Below are 13,848 nucleotides of genomic sequence, written 5' to 3' on the forward strand. Positions count from 1 at the left end.
TGGATGTTCAGGATCCGCCTCAGGCATCTGTTGATGAATGACTGCACTCTAGTCATTGTGATCTTGGTTGTCCTCCACGTCTCTGATCCGTATAGGAGTACTGGCTTGATGTTGGATTTGAAGAGTCTGATCTTTGTCCGCTGACTGATTACCTTGGAGCTCCAGATGTTCTTTAGTTGGATGTATGAGGCCCTTGCCTTGCTGATTCTTGCTCTGACATCTGCCTCCGTGCCACCCTTCTTGTCTATGATGCTACCTAGGTAGGTGAAGGATTCTACTTCCTCGAGTGCTGTTCCCTCCAGGTTTACTGGGTCTTCGTTGTTTGTGTTGATCTTTAGGATTTTGGTCTTTGCTTGGTGGATGTTGAGGCCTAGTTGTGTTGAGGTGTCTGCCAGTATGTTTGTCTTCTCCTGCATCTGTTGTCGACTGTGGGATAGTAGGGCAAGGTCGTCTGCGAAGTCTAGGTCGTCCAGTTGTGTTGTGAGTGTCCACTGGATCCCGTTTCTCCTCTGTGCCGTTGTGGTCTTCAATATCCAGTCAATGGCCAGGAGGAAGAGGAAGGGGGACAGTATACCGCCTTGCCTTACTCCGGTCTTCACTTGGAAGCTTCGTGTGAGCTGCCCGCTGTGTATGACTCTGCAGGTCATTCCTTCATAGGAGTTCCTCATGATGTTGACAAGCTTTTCTGGTATGCCGTAGTGTCGAAGCAATTTCCAGAGGGTGTTTCTGTGGAGACTGTCAAATGCCTTCTCGTAGTCTACAAAGTTGATGTATAATGGAGAGTTCCATTCCAATGATTGCTCAACTATGATTCGGAGGGTTGCAATCTGGTCTACACATGATCTATTGGGTCGGAAGCCTGCCTGCTGGTCTCTTAGCTGCGGATCCACCACTTTCTTTATTCGCTCGAGGAGGATTCTGTTGAAGATTTTTCCTGGCACTGATAAAAGCATGATTCCTCTGTAGTTGTGGCATTGGCTGAGGTCTCCTTTCTTAGGTATTTTGACCAAGTAGCCTTCTTTCCAGTCTGTTGGCCCTTCCTCTTCCTCCCATATCTTCTCGAACAGGGGGTGTAGCATCTCTACCGAGGTGTCTATGTCTGCCTTCAGTGCCTCGGCAGGGATGTTGTCTGGTCCTGCTGCCTTACTATTCTTTAGTTGTGCAATGGCCTGTTGGATTTCCTGCTTGCTGGGCTTTCCACAGTTGATGACTAAGTCAGTCTCCGCAGGTTGAATGTCCGGGGGGTTATGTGGTGTCGGTCTATTCAGGAGTTCTTCAAAATACTCTGCCCATCCCTCTTGCTGTTGGTCCAGTCTTGTGATGGTCTTTCCTTCCTTGTTTTTGATTGGTCGTTCTGGTCTGCTGAACTTTCCGGACAGTACTGCCGCAGTGTAAAAATAAAAATCTTCCCATTTCACATTCAATTTCGCTGGCACCATGTCTGTGTTGCTCCCTCTTGTATAAGACACGTTTGTCTTTGTGTGAAACAAGCAATGCTGAGTCAGTAAATATCTCTGCTGTAATTCTTCATTGATCTAATCCTGACAGTATTATGGCCAACTGATCTTTACAATATCTACATTTATTTAGACACAATACCACCCCATTAAAATTATATTTTTTATAATTGGGTTCCAATCTTCATTTAATTATACTTTTGTCCTTGTGTTGTTCAAGTCTTAATTTAATAAGTTAAATAATGTTGAGATTTCTTTGCTGAATTGTTGATTCCTGTATTAACTGTAATTTTAAATTACATTTACAAAAGATGTCCATCATTGGATTTCTTGCAGTGCATCAATAGTTCATCAACTTCAACTGGGTTTAGGTTGATGGGTGGTTTAGGTGGGGGGGCCCAAAATGATATTCTGTCATGGGGCCCAGAATCTCTAGCGGCGCCCCTGACCACATACACACATAAAACACAGTTATCAGATAGGAACTCTTGACTGTTTGTTTTTAAAAGTACCAATAGATACAAAAGGGCCTAGTTTGATTGGATTCGGATAGATTTTTGGGGGGAGGACGGCCCTGCAGTCTCTAGCAGCGGAGAACTGAAAAGCATTTTGTCCAAAGACAATGTGTGTTACCAGGCTTACGTAATTGTTGGTTCTCAGGTTGGTGATGAATCTTAATATTGAGCTGAGATAAAGGGGGGTCTTGCCATGGAAGGATTTGTGTATGACTGTGAGACAGTGGGTTTGATGTCAGACATAGGCTTTCTCTGGGTGTATGATCCTGGTCCTACGGCTCTGTTTAAATACTTTCCAAATCATCCCTCCGCTTTCTTTCCTTGGCAGTTTCAATTATTTGACAGATTGGGTGAGTGAAAGGACAATTGACATTCCATTTCTCTCACCATTCTGATAACATCAGTTGTGATGGTATAACTGAGACGAGAAGGGAGACAGAATTCAACACCTGAATAGACCCTAACACTACACTTCAGATCAGCGTCTGGGAAAGTGGGCAAAAGGATGAAACTGGTGAACAGCGCCACCTTGTGATACTCGCCTCATACCTTCATGTTGAGGATAGAGATTAGTATGTTGTTTAACCGGGCAGGGTTTGGGTCGGTCGGATTGCCTTGACATTATGTATGAATCTTCTCCTAACGAGCTTTGCCTTGACTATGTGCTCTTGTTAAGATTGTTCATGGGGTGTTGTTGTGGTCTTTCTCGTTCATGTTTACTGTCTATGACTTTTCAAAGGCTAATATGCTGTGCAATCCCCCCAAAGCACCCTGGGATATCCTCTGGCACTCTGTAACTCCTAAACATACACTCAAAGAAAGGTTCTCCAAAGGATGCTTCAGCTGTTCCTGTGGGAAAACCCTTTTCCACAAAGGGTTCTACATGGAAACCACTTCCGCAAACTCTTCAAAGAGTTTTCCCACAGGGTCAAGCCGAAGAACCCTTTTTGGTTGTAGTTAACGTAATAACCTTTTTTGTTTCTTCTTCTTTCAAGAGTGTAGCAGAGGAAAGTCAGAGGGAGAGTTTTCCCCCGCCTTCCTCCTATATTGTTTCTTTTCCACATCTCATGTCTTGACTGAGTGTTTCAAAGACAAAAGAAAAAGAGACTAAATTGTGTCAAAAGATTAAGATGATTCTTTAATCTGTTTTGATACACACAGAGGTTGTAGCTAAAGCGTTTTTTCCCCAATGTTGTCAGAAAAAGTGTGTGTGAATATCGATATATATATATATATATATATATATATATATATATATATATATGTATACTGTATATATTAGTGTATATATTAGTGTTTTGTTGTTCTGGACACACTGTACAGTAGAGAGTGTGATATCAGCATCATGCTGATTTGTGTCAACATGTAAGACACACATGTAATATGGAATATGATGAAGTCCCAGATTCCTGGCTGCTGTTACAATCCTGAATTTGAAATCTTGATGTGTCCTTTGTTTTTGAATATGTGCAATGAGGGTACAGCTTAAACGTACAAACAATAAGAAATGGATGCAAAATCCAACCAGTGTGCTGCCATGTATTATTATTATTCTGTCTGTGGACATACTGACATTGTTAGAATGCACATACAGTATTGTATGTTACTGTCACTGATCTATACACATGCTGTGCCCTGTGTAAGTACAGAGACAGTGGCACAGTTAATCTTTTTCTTTTGGCTCTACACTCTTCAATCAAACAATTACTGTGAGGTTAAAGTCGAGACTCTCAGCTTTTATTTGATGGCTGATTGTGTACATATTGGTTTCACCATTCAGAAATGAGACTTTTGGAGTGTAGAGCCAAAAGGAGAAGAAATACTTCACTGTCCCAACGTTTACGCAGGGCACTGTATTTTCCTGCTGGTGAGATGCAATGAGGATGTTGGCAAAAAGGTCAAAAATACACACCTACTGTAATCTTTTTTATTTTTATTTTATATATATATATATATATATATATATATTACTGCCCTCGGTTGGGGGCTAGTCTCACTCCAGGGAGGCCAGTGGAGCAGGTCAGGATCCTCCCTAGGTGTCGGAAAGAACCCTCGAACTCCCCCTTCTTCTTCTTCTTCTTCTTCATTTTAATTGTATCGCTGTGATCTAAAAAATAGAATACTACTAAATAACTCACCAGCAGCCTTTTTGCTGCAGAATTCAGCTGCTTCGTCGCATCATGACTAAATGAGAGAAAAGTGCTCTACAAATAAAAGGTGATTATCATATAATACTCTTAGTTCTTGTTCGGCACGGGTACCAGAAATGGCACGGGTACTTTTGGCGGTGGAAAAAGGATAATAAACCGGGCTGACCCGGATCGACCCGGGCTGGCCCTGTAGTGGAAAAGCACCATTAGTATGTGGCATCAAAATACATTTCTGGTTCATATCTTTGTTGTTATCGAAGTAATGTGGAGCACAACCCTGGTAGTATTTAATAATAAACACACAATTCTGCACAATTTTCTATTCATAAACGAACCTTCTTCTTCTTTGAAGACCAGAGGACTAATGAACAGATCAGATTGTGAATGTGGAATACTACCACGTACTGCTGCAGGCCTCATTACCACTTCGGCTCGGTTCCAAACCAGCCCCTGGCCCCTAGCTCCTACTCTTAACTCCTTGATTAGAGTCGGATGGCTGCAGGCACGGTTGGATGGCGCTATGGTTGGTAGCTCTGCCATGGCTAATGTCACCACATTGATTAGGCTTATCAGGTTCTTTCAGATCGCCAGGAGTGGCTAGGAAACACAAGCTAGTGCCTAGGGGCTGGTTTGGAACTCAGCCTCTGTTGTCAGACAGAACACGTGACTGGGGAAAAAGGAAGCGAGAGGGAGAGAGAGAGAGAGAGAGGGGGGGGGGAGAAAGAGAGACAGAGAGAGAGAGGGGGGGGGAGAGAAAGAGAGACAGAGACAGAGAGAGAAAGAGAGAGAGAGAGAAAGAGAGAGAGAGAGAGAGACAGAGAGAGAGAGAGACAGAGAGAGAGAGAGAGAGAGAGCGGAGGAAAAGAGCTGGGGAACCGAAAACGCGTCAGTAGGACAAATCTGTATTGTATTTCCTGTTCACAATATAATTCAATGTGATATTTATTGCTTACCAGAACCAATCCGCTACATTCAGCTCCACTCCACTGCATTCAACCACCTCTCTGCAGCATTCAACCACCTCTCTGCAGCCTTCAACCACCTCTCTGCAGCATTCAACCACCTCTCTGCAGCATCCAACCACCTCTCTGCAGCATTTAACCACCTCTCTGTAGCATTCAACCACCTCTCTGCAGCAATATGTGCAATATGACAACCCTAGTCGTCTATCTGTACAGTATAGTATAGTGGATAGTGTACATAGCCTTTATTTATGTAAACCAGCTCCTTCCCTTCTTGTCTTTTTTTCTTTTTTTTTTCTTTCCTAGCACCAGGGGAGCCACCCCTCCTAAATTTCGTTGTTTGGTAACTGTACTATAGCAATGACAATAAAGACCATTAATTAATTAATTAATTCATTCATTCATTCATTTAACCACCTCTCTGTAGCATTCAACCACCTCTCTGCAGCATTCAGCTTCCTCTCCAATGCTGCCCACCGTCGTCATTAACCAAGCAGGCTGTAAACAAAGACAATAGAACAGTATAAAGGCCAATGCACACAGCGTGCGATTTTGTCGCACCGCCGAATTCGATTCCATTGTTTTGAATGAGACAATGCACACAGCGTGCGATGCGATATTGTCGCACGGCAACACCAATTGAAAGAATTCAAAGAATTGAGAATCGAATGTTCGTGCATTGGCCTTAAGAGTAGGAAAAACTCCATCTATTAATGAATGAATGAATGAATGAATGAATTAATTAATTAATTAATTCATTACCTTAGGGAGCTGTAGAACCATATCTGGGAGGACACATTCCAGGGTAATGTCTGGTTCCTCCTCTGTTAGTTGAATCTCTATCTTTAGGTCTGCTGACTTTCCCTCTTGAGCTGGTCTATGGCGAGCTGGATAGACCTACTCACCTCTACCAGGGCAGTTTCCCTGTAGAGCTGGTCTGTAGCCAGCTTGATAGACCTGCTGACCTCCACCAGGGCAGTCTTCTGAAGGAGCTGTTCCAGCACCACCTTGGTGTTGTCAGATGCCTGGTCATCCAGGCAAGCCATATGTGACAGAGGAGGCCTCAGCAGCCGTTTCCACTGACATGGCATTGTCCTTGCTCTCCTCAATGGACTATTAACAGAGTACAGACAGAGTAAAGCAACATTTTAAAACTCATTCTGTAGCTGGTTCATGGAGCACACCAAACATACAACATGAATAATCATTATAAGGTATATGCTGCTCTGTCACAATGATACAGTATAACTATACATCCTGTATCGTAATACATCTAATACAACTACAAAAGAAAACAAGAAATCAAATAGAGCATTTCTTATTTCTTACTACTTTGGCCAGGCATGGTTCTAGCTCCTCTTCGGGCAGGTCCATGGTGTTGAGGTCAGCCTGGGTCTCTAGACTGACCTGGGCCAGCTCCTCCAAAGCATTCTGCTGAACAGCCATCCTGTCCTTCTGGACGATCAGGTGGATCGACAGCCGTAGAACCTTTTCAGTATGGGCCTGAGCAGTCAGCAGAAGCTCTTGTTTGTACATCTTGGTGGTGGAAACCTCCATCTTGGTGTCTATAGAGATCTGGTCATTAAGGAGCGCCATCTCTGCCTCCATCTCTCTGATGGTGGTGGAGGCTTCACCAACAGCATCCACTGATGTGGAATTGACACTGGTCTCCTCTACGGACTGTAAACAGACAGAGTGATTAGATCTAAGCATACTTAAAAACACCCCCCGTAGCTATCTCATAGAGCATACTAAACCTATACAACATAAATTATGATTATCATGTGCTGTATTTGCAATTGATGAAATACATATAATCACAGATAGGGTCGCTTTCTATGGCGGACGCCTTGCCCTAGAGCATAAAATACCAAATTCCAACAATTGACTGACAAGTTGAAAAAAAGATAATGGATCAGCATTCAACTAATTCAAACAGACTATTTCAGCTCTTATTTCTTACCACAGTGGCCAGGCTTGGTCCAGGGCTACTGGTAAAGCCCACACATGCTTGTCTGAGCTGAAGCATCACCAGACACTTGAGGTGCCTCTCCAAGCCTCCGTGCATAATAACTGTCTGGAGGCTGTCACTAGAGCCTGTGATATGGTACAGCTCCGACAAGATACTCTGGACAAGACCGGAGCCTTGGGAGTGATGGAGAAGGCCTTGGCCAATCACCTCTACTGCCTCAATCCAGGGGAAAGAGGCAAGTCAAGAGGGGGTGGGATCATAATATCGATGAAGGATAGCTGGTGCTTAAACACGAAAACTGTAAGTAGCCACTTCTCCCCAGACCTGGAATACTTGACTGTTAAATGCCGACCCACATACCTCCCGAGGGAGTTTAACGCGGTGTTCATAACATGTGTGTACATAGCGCCTAGCGCGGACGGTAGCCTAGCATTGGCGCGGCTATATGACGTCATCAGTGGCCAACAAAGCACTGATCCACAGGCTATTCACATCATAGCAGGAGATTTCAATCATGTCGACCTGAAGGCAGTACTACCCAAGTTCTATCAGCATGTGAAATGTGCAACAAGAGGAGAAAAAACACTGGACAAGGTATACACCAACATCAAACGTGCTTACAAGGCTAGTCCGCTAGCTCATCTAGGCATGTCTGACCATGTGTCAATCCTCCTGATCCCTGCATACACTACCATGGGGAAAAGTGCTCCCATCACCACTAAGACTGTCAGAACCTGGCCAGAAGGGTCCGCTCCACTGCAGATCTGCCTAAATGACACCCTATGGCAGGAATATGAGCATGAGGACCTGGAACAGTACACGTCGTCGGTTCTGAACCACATAGTGAACTGCACCAACTCAGTCACCGTGGACAAACGGGTCCGGGTCTACCCCAACACGAAGCCATGGATGACTGGGAAGGTCCAAAAACTGATCAACGAGAGGGACAACGCCTTCTTCGCAGGGAAGAGCACACCGCTGTACAGCTCCACCAGGGCCAACCTAAAGCGCGGAATCAAAGCGGCCAAGGCAGACCACAGAGAGAAGGAATGCCTCCTGAGCAACGACTCCAGGCGGATGTGGCAGGGGGTTCAGCAGATGACAAACTTCAGAGCCAACAGGCTCACAGCCGCAGAGGACGACCCCCTGCTGGCGGGAAAGCTGAACACCTTCTACGCCCGGTTCGACGAGGGGCGAACGGAGGTAACCGCAACACAAACACCACTCTCTCCAGCTCTCAGCAGCCTCACCCTCACAGAGCATGAAGTGAGACGCGTACTGAAGGCGGTGGACCCCAGGAAAGCCTCGGGGCCGGATGGCGTCCTGGGACGGGTGCTGAGAGACTGCGCCGACCAGCTGGCCGGGGTTTTCACCAACATCTTTAACCAGTCCCTGTCCCAGGCCACCGTCCCACCCTGCCTGAAAACCTCAACTATCATCCCAGTCCCGAAGAAAAGCACGGTGAGCTGCCTAAACGACTACCGCCCGGTGGCACTCACACCAATCATCATGAAGTGCTTCGAGAAACTAGTCCGGGCCCACATATTCACACGCCTCCCGCCCAACCTGGATCCATACCAGTTCGCCTACAGAGCCCACAGGTCCACAGAGGACGCCATCGCGACGACTCTCCACGCCACTCTATCCCACCTGGAGAGGGGAAACAGCTACGCGAGACTGCTCTTCGTGGACTTCAGCTCCGCCTTCAACACCATCCTTCCAGACAGGCTAGTGACCAAACTACTAGACCTGGGTCTATCACACTCTATATGTGCGTGGATCAAGGACTTCCTGACCGACCGCCCCCAGAGGGTGCGGGTGGGCCCCCACACCTCCACAGCCCTCAGACTCAGCACTGGGTCCCCCCAGGGCTGCGTGCTAAGCCCCATCCTCTACAACCTCTACACCTACGACTTCACCCCCGTCCACCCCAGCAACTCCATCGTAAAGTTTGCAGACGACACCACCGTGGTGGGATGTATCTCGGGGGGGGACGAGGCGGCGTACAGGGATGAGGTAGAGCAACTGAGCAAGCTGTGCAAGGTTAACAACCTGCTGCTGAACAAGTCAAAGACCCAGGAAATCATCGTAGACTTCAGGAGGAAAAAGTCCGAGATCCAGCCCCTGCTCATCGACGGAGAGAGCGTGAAGAGAGTCTCAACCCTCCGATTCCTGGGGATGCACATGCGGGATGACCTGACCTGGAAGGACAACACAAAAGGCACCATCAAGAGGGCACAACAGCGGCTATACACCCTGAGAGTCCTCAGGAAGGAACACAGCAAGCAGGAGATACTGGTGACCTTTTACCGCGGCGCAGTGGAGAGCATCCTCACCTACGGCATCTGCAACTGGTTCTCCAGCTGCACAACAGCGGAGAGAAATGCGCTACAGAGAGTCGTGAGAACAGCACAGAAGATCACCGGCGCCCCCCTCCCCTCTCTGGAAGAGCTGTACAACACACGCTGTCTCAGGAAGGCCTCCAAGATCTCCAGGGACCCGACCCACCCTGGGTACGTACACTTTACCAGGCTGCCCTCGAAAAGGCGGTTCAGGACCCTGGCCGCTAAGACAAACAGACTGAAGAACAGCTTCTACCACAGGGCCGTCCAGGCCCTGAACACAGCAAAGACCTAAGTTCTGGGCCCTGGACAGTCTGGACGGATTGTATGGCAGCTGCTGGACTGAAAAAATCAGGTGTAGTGCTGAGGCACAAACATGTACATTTCAAGCCTGCAAACTGTGACACTTTAAATAACGTGAAACAATACTATTGTGCAATATGACAACCCTAGTCGTCTATCTGTACAGTATAGTACAGTGGATTGTGTACATAGCCTTTATTTATGTAAACCAGCTCCTTCCCTTCTTGTGATTGTTTTTTAAAAGTTTTTTTTTTCTTTTCTTTCCTAACACCAGGGGAGCCACCCCTCCTAAATTTCGTTGTTTGGTACCTGTACTGTAGCAATGACAATAAAGTCCATTCATTCAAAGAGCAGAGGAGTTTGAGGAGTTGAGTTTGAGCCCTGGGCCCAGGCGAATGATGGTCTGCTGGAGGATCTGATTGACCCCCCAGTTCAGACCCTCAAGGTAATCAGGTACCTTCACAGGGTGAGAGGAGGCCCTCTCTTCCTTATACACAATTTCACTCACTACGTCCTTGACAACAGCCCTGGCGTCGAAGAGGGCACCATCAAAGCTCAGGAGGCAGAAGGTCTTTGATGCGTGACACGTCCTTGCTTAGGGCGATGAGACGCGCCATCGGGACGTTGCCACATTGCTGCATGTACTTCGCTGTGGTACGGGTTACCAGCCCAGAGATCTCCTGGACAGCAGCACGCTTTCTGGCCTCCATCTTGGCCCTATCAGACTGGGGAAAACATCTACAAATGTGAGAAGATACGTACCTGACAAAGAACAATAAATGGTAACTTCAATATTGTAGTAATTAGCTACTTAAAGCAGAAAGTGCTATTAAGAGTTTTTTTTTTATTAATGCAAAACGTTTCTATATAGATGCTTGAATGCGTGTAATCTGGAGCACTGTCCCACCCTTTTAACGCCCATAGTTGCCTATAAATGTTCAGTGAAACGCCCCAAATTAATATTAATCTATATTGATTGCATGACGACAGAAAAGGGAAGTTTCACCCAGTGAAATTCTGCGCAACAGTTCTGTGCAATGAGCATGTGATAAAAACATATAGAACTGCACTCATATCTCGAAAACATCAGTTTAAACATGTTTTTTTTCCCCTTCTGTTGTTATTATTGATGAGAATACATTTAATAACATACAAGTATTGTTTACGAATTACAGATCCAATCAAATATGATTGCCGATTAAACTGTATTTGAGGGGTTGTTTTGAAAAAGCAGATATCTCCGTTTGTATTTATTATCCTATATCATGTTTTGTGTGCACTGCAGGGAACTCTTCATTAGATGAGATTAGATTAGATTAGATTCAACTTTATTAGACACAGGGTTACGCAGTTCAGCATCTAACCAGATGCAAATAGTGCATACTGCATAAGCCATGAATGTAGGACTGTTATGAGTAGCTAAAGTGGTTGGACCCTGGTGCAGTGCAGAACATAGGAGTCGGGATGCAGGTGTAGAATTCTAAATAAAAGGTGCTCTTTATTTGAGTAAGCGAATATAACTCAACCGCACAATAAACGACAAAACAAAATAGGAGAAGGCTTAGTCTCCTTTATTGTTGAAACTCTTCTCACACTGGGAGCAGTGATATTATGGCCTCTCTCCTGTGTGTATCCTCTGCTGACTCTTTAGGTGTGCTAATTGACTGAAACTCTGCCCACACTGAGAGCAGTGATATGGCCTCTCTCCTGTGTGTATTCTCTGGTGACTCTTTAGGCCTCCTGCGTGATTGAAACTCTGCCCACACTTAGAGCAGTGATAGGGCTTCTCTCCTGTGTGTATTCTCTGGTGACTCTTTAGTAGGGTTGGGTACCGTTTGGTTTTATTCGATACCGGTGCCAAATCGGTACTTTAAAAACGGTACCGGTACCGAAACGGTACTTAAATCGGTACTTTTGATAATAATTAAAAAAAAATCTATATAGAAATCCAGGATTTTTCACATCATTGGTCACTGACGCGATTTTCCGAGTGCACGCCATTAATGCAGAGCGGCGATGTTTTATATAAGGTGATCAAATACCAACATATCCTGATGCTACAGCTGCAGCAGAACATGGGGAACTACAGCACTGAACATAGGTTACCGTATAATATACATGTGACTGACAGACACACACACACACACACACACAGTGAAAGATAATCAGCTCATTGAATATGAAGTACACAAGAGTACACACAGAACCGGGAACGCGCATACAGCACTGAACAACATCCGTAGAATATAAACTTGTGACTGACAGTCACATACACACACATACACACACACACACACACACACACACACACACACACATACATACACACATACACACACACACACACACACACACAAACACACACACACACACACACACTGAAAGATTATCAGCTCATCAATATGAAGTAGGCCTACATGAGAGTACACGCACAAAACGGGCTAATTAACTGTTTACACAAGTAAAATCACAGTGTCACAGTCAGATGAAGCATTCGGTAAACAATCAACAGCAAGGTAATGCATCAGCTGAGTTAGAGAAAACCAACTTTTACCTTTGATGACACCGACATGAGCCCTGTTTTCCCATACCTCCGCCGTTCTGTTCGTGATGATTTTAGATTATTTTTGCACCGCGCATATTGCCCTGTAATTAGACCATGCGACCACAGCTTCCGTGGCGCTTTTCCACTATACACAACAGACCAGGATCGAGTAAGAGGAGTAGGAGATAGTAGGCGGAGTTACGCGTCATAAAAGCGCGCCATGGTGGTGACGTATATTTTCACGAGACACAACACAGCCACAACAATAGCGACATGGAGGAACTTGAAGCTATCGTATGCCTTTCCCTCGGCATGTGGTATATTATTAACCGTGGTTTTTTGGAGAGAAAGAGAAAGAGAGAGAGGGAGAGAGAGAGGAAGCTATGTACACATAATAAAGTCATGTTTTTTGAACCCTTAAAACCACTGCCTTCACTTGTCTGCTTTATGAACTGTATGAGCATATGAGATGGCTACTGCCTGATCGATGTCGACACTGCTCGTAGTGAATATAAGCACCTGACGCATGTTGAACTCCTGGTTCATTGAGTTTACTCCCGGTTCACTTCTCGGGGTGGCACCACGGTGGTTCAGGGCTCAAAATGACCGTATACCGATGGTGGAGTTATCCAGCATAGTCTTGTGTTTCTACCCCCTTCATAGCCAGTGTTATTAACGGGCAAAGACGGTGCCCGTAGGCACCCTTTGCGGGTTAATAACTGTGATTTACCGTGGGTTAGGATAACAATTCAAACGTGTCCGGATAGAGGAGAGGACAGGGAATCCAAAACCATTTGAATGGTGTCGATACGACACTCTTATCACGGTCGACACAGCGCGGAGCGAATTCCCTGGTAAAACTTTTCTCTCCCCCCGCTGTCAACGGGAGTTTCAACCAGCAGCAAGCGGTGCTGCGAGCAGCAGCGGGTGAACTCCCGGTTCATTGAGTTTGCGGTTAAAAGCATATCTTCTCGGGGTGTCAGCGCGGTGGTTAAGGGCTCAAAATGACCGTATACCGATGGTGAAGTTAGCAAAGGAGTATTGTGTTTCTACCACCTTCACAGCCGGTGTTATTCACGGGCAAAGACGGTGCATAATAGCGATTTTTGTGTTATGCTTGTTGTAAATAAAAGTTCTATGATGCATTGAAATGACATTAAACTAAGATAATACGATGGTCAGCATAATTTTTCTAATCTTTATTAATAAGCTATTACAGAAACTGTAGTGACATTTTCCAAGAGCGAATGTGGTATTTAAAGATGGCGGTTAGCGAAGAAATCGCTGAACATGGGATGACGATTTCCATTGACCAATCAACAGTGTGCAGCGTCACACGTCACACGCAGCCTGGCAAAAAGGTTCCGGGTCTCAAAAAGGTTCCTGCCCTCGAAGGGTAGCTAAAGAAGCGTGCCGTACCGTGCCGTGCTGATCCAGGCCGACAAATGGAAAAGCGCCAAAGAAGCAGGCCAGACCCGGGTCAGCCCTCTAGTGGAAAAGCCCCAATAGGAAGAGGAAGGTTTGCGAGGGGGGTTAATCGAAGCGGTGTGTGGGGGTCCGGTGGGCGAATTTGCGAAACCTAGGATGGTAGGGGAAGGCAGG

This window comes from Nansenia antarctica (assembly GCF_963989245.1).
Source record: "Nansenia antarctica genome assembly, chromosome: 5".
Lineage (NCBI taxonomy): Eukaryota > Metazoa > Chordata > Actinopteri > Argentiniformes > Microstomatidae > Nansenia > Nansenia antarctica.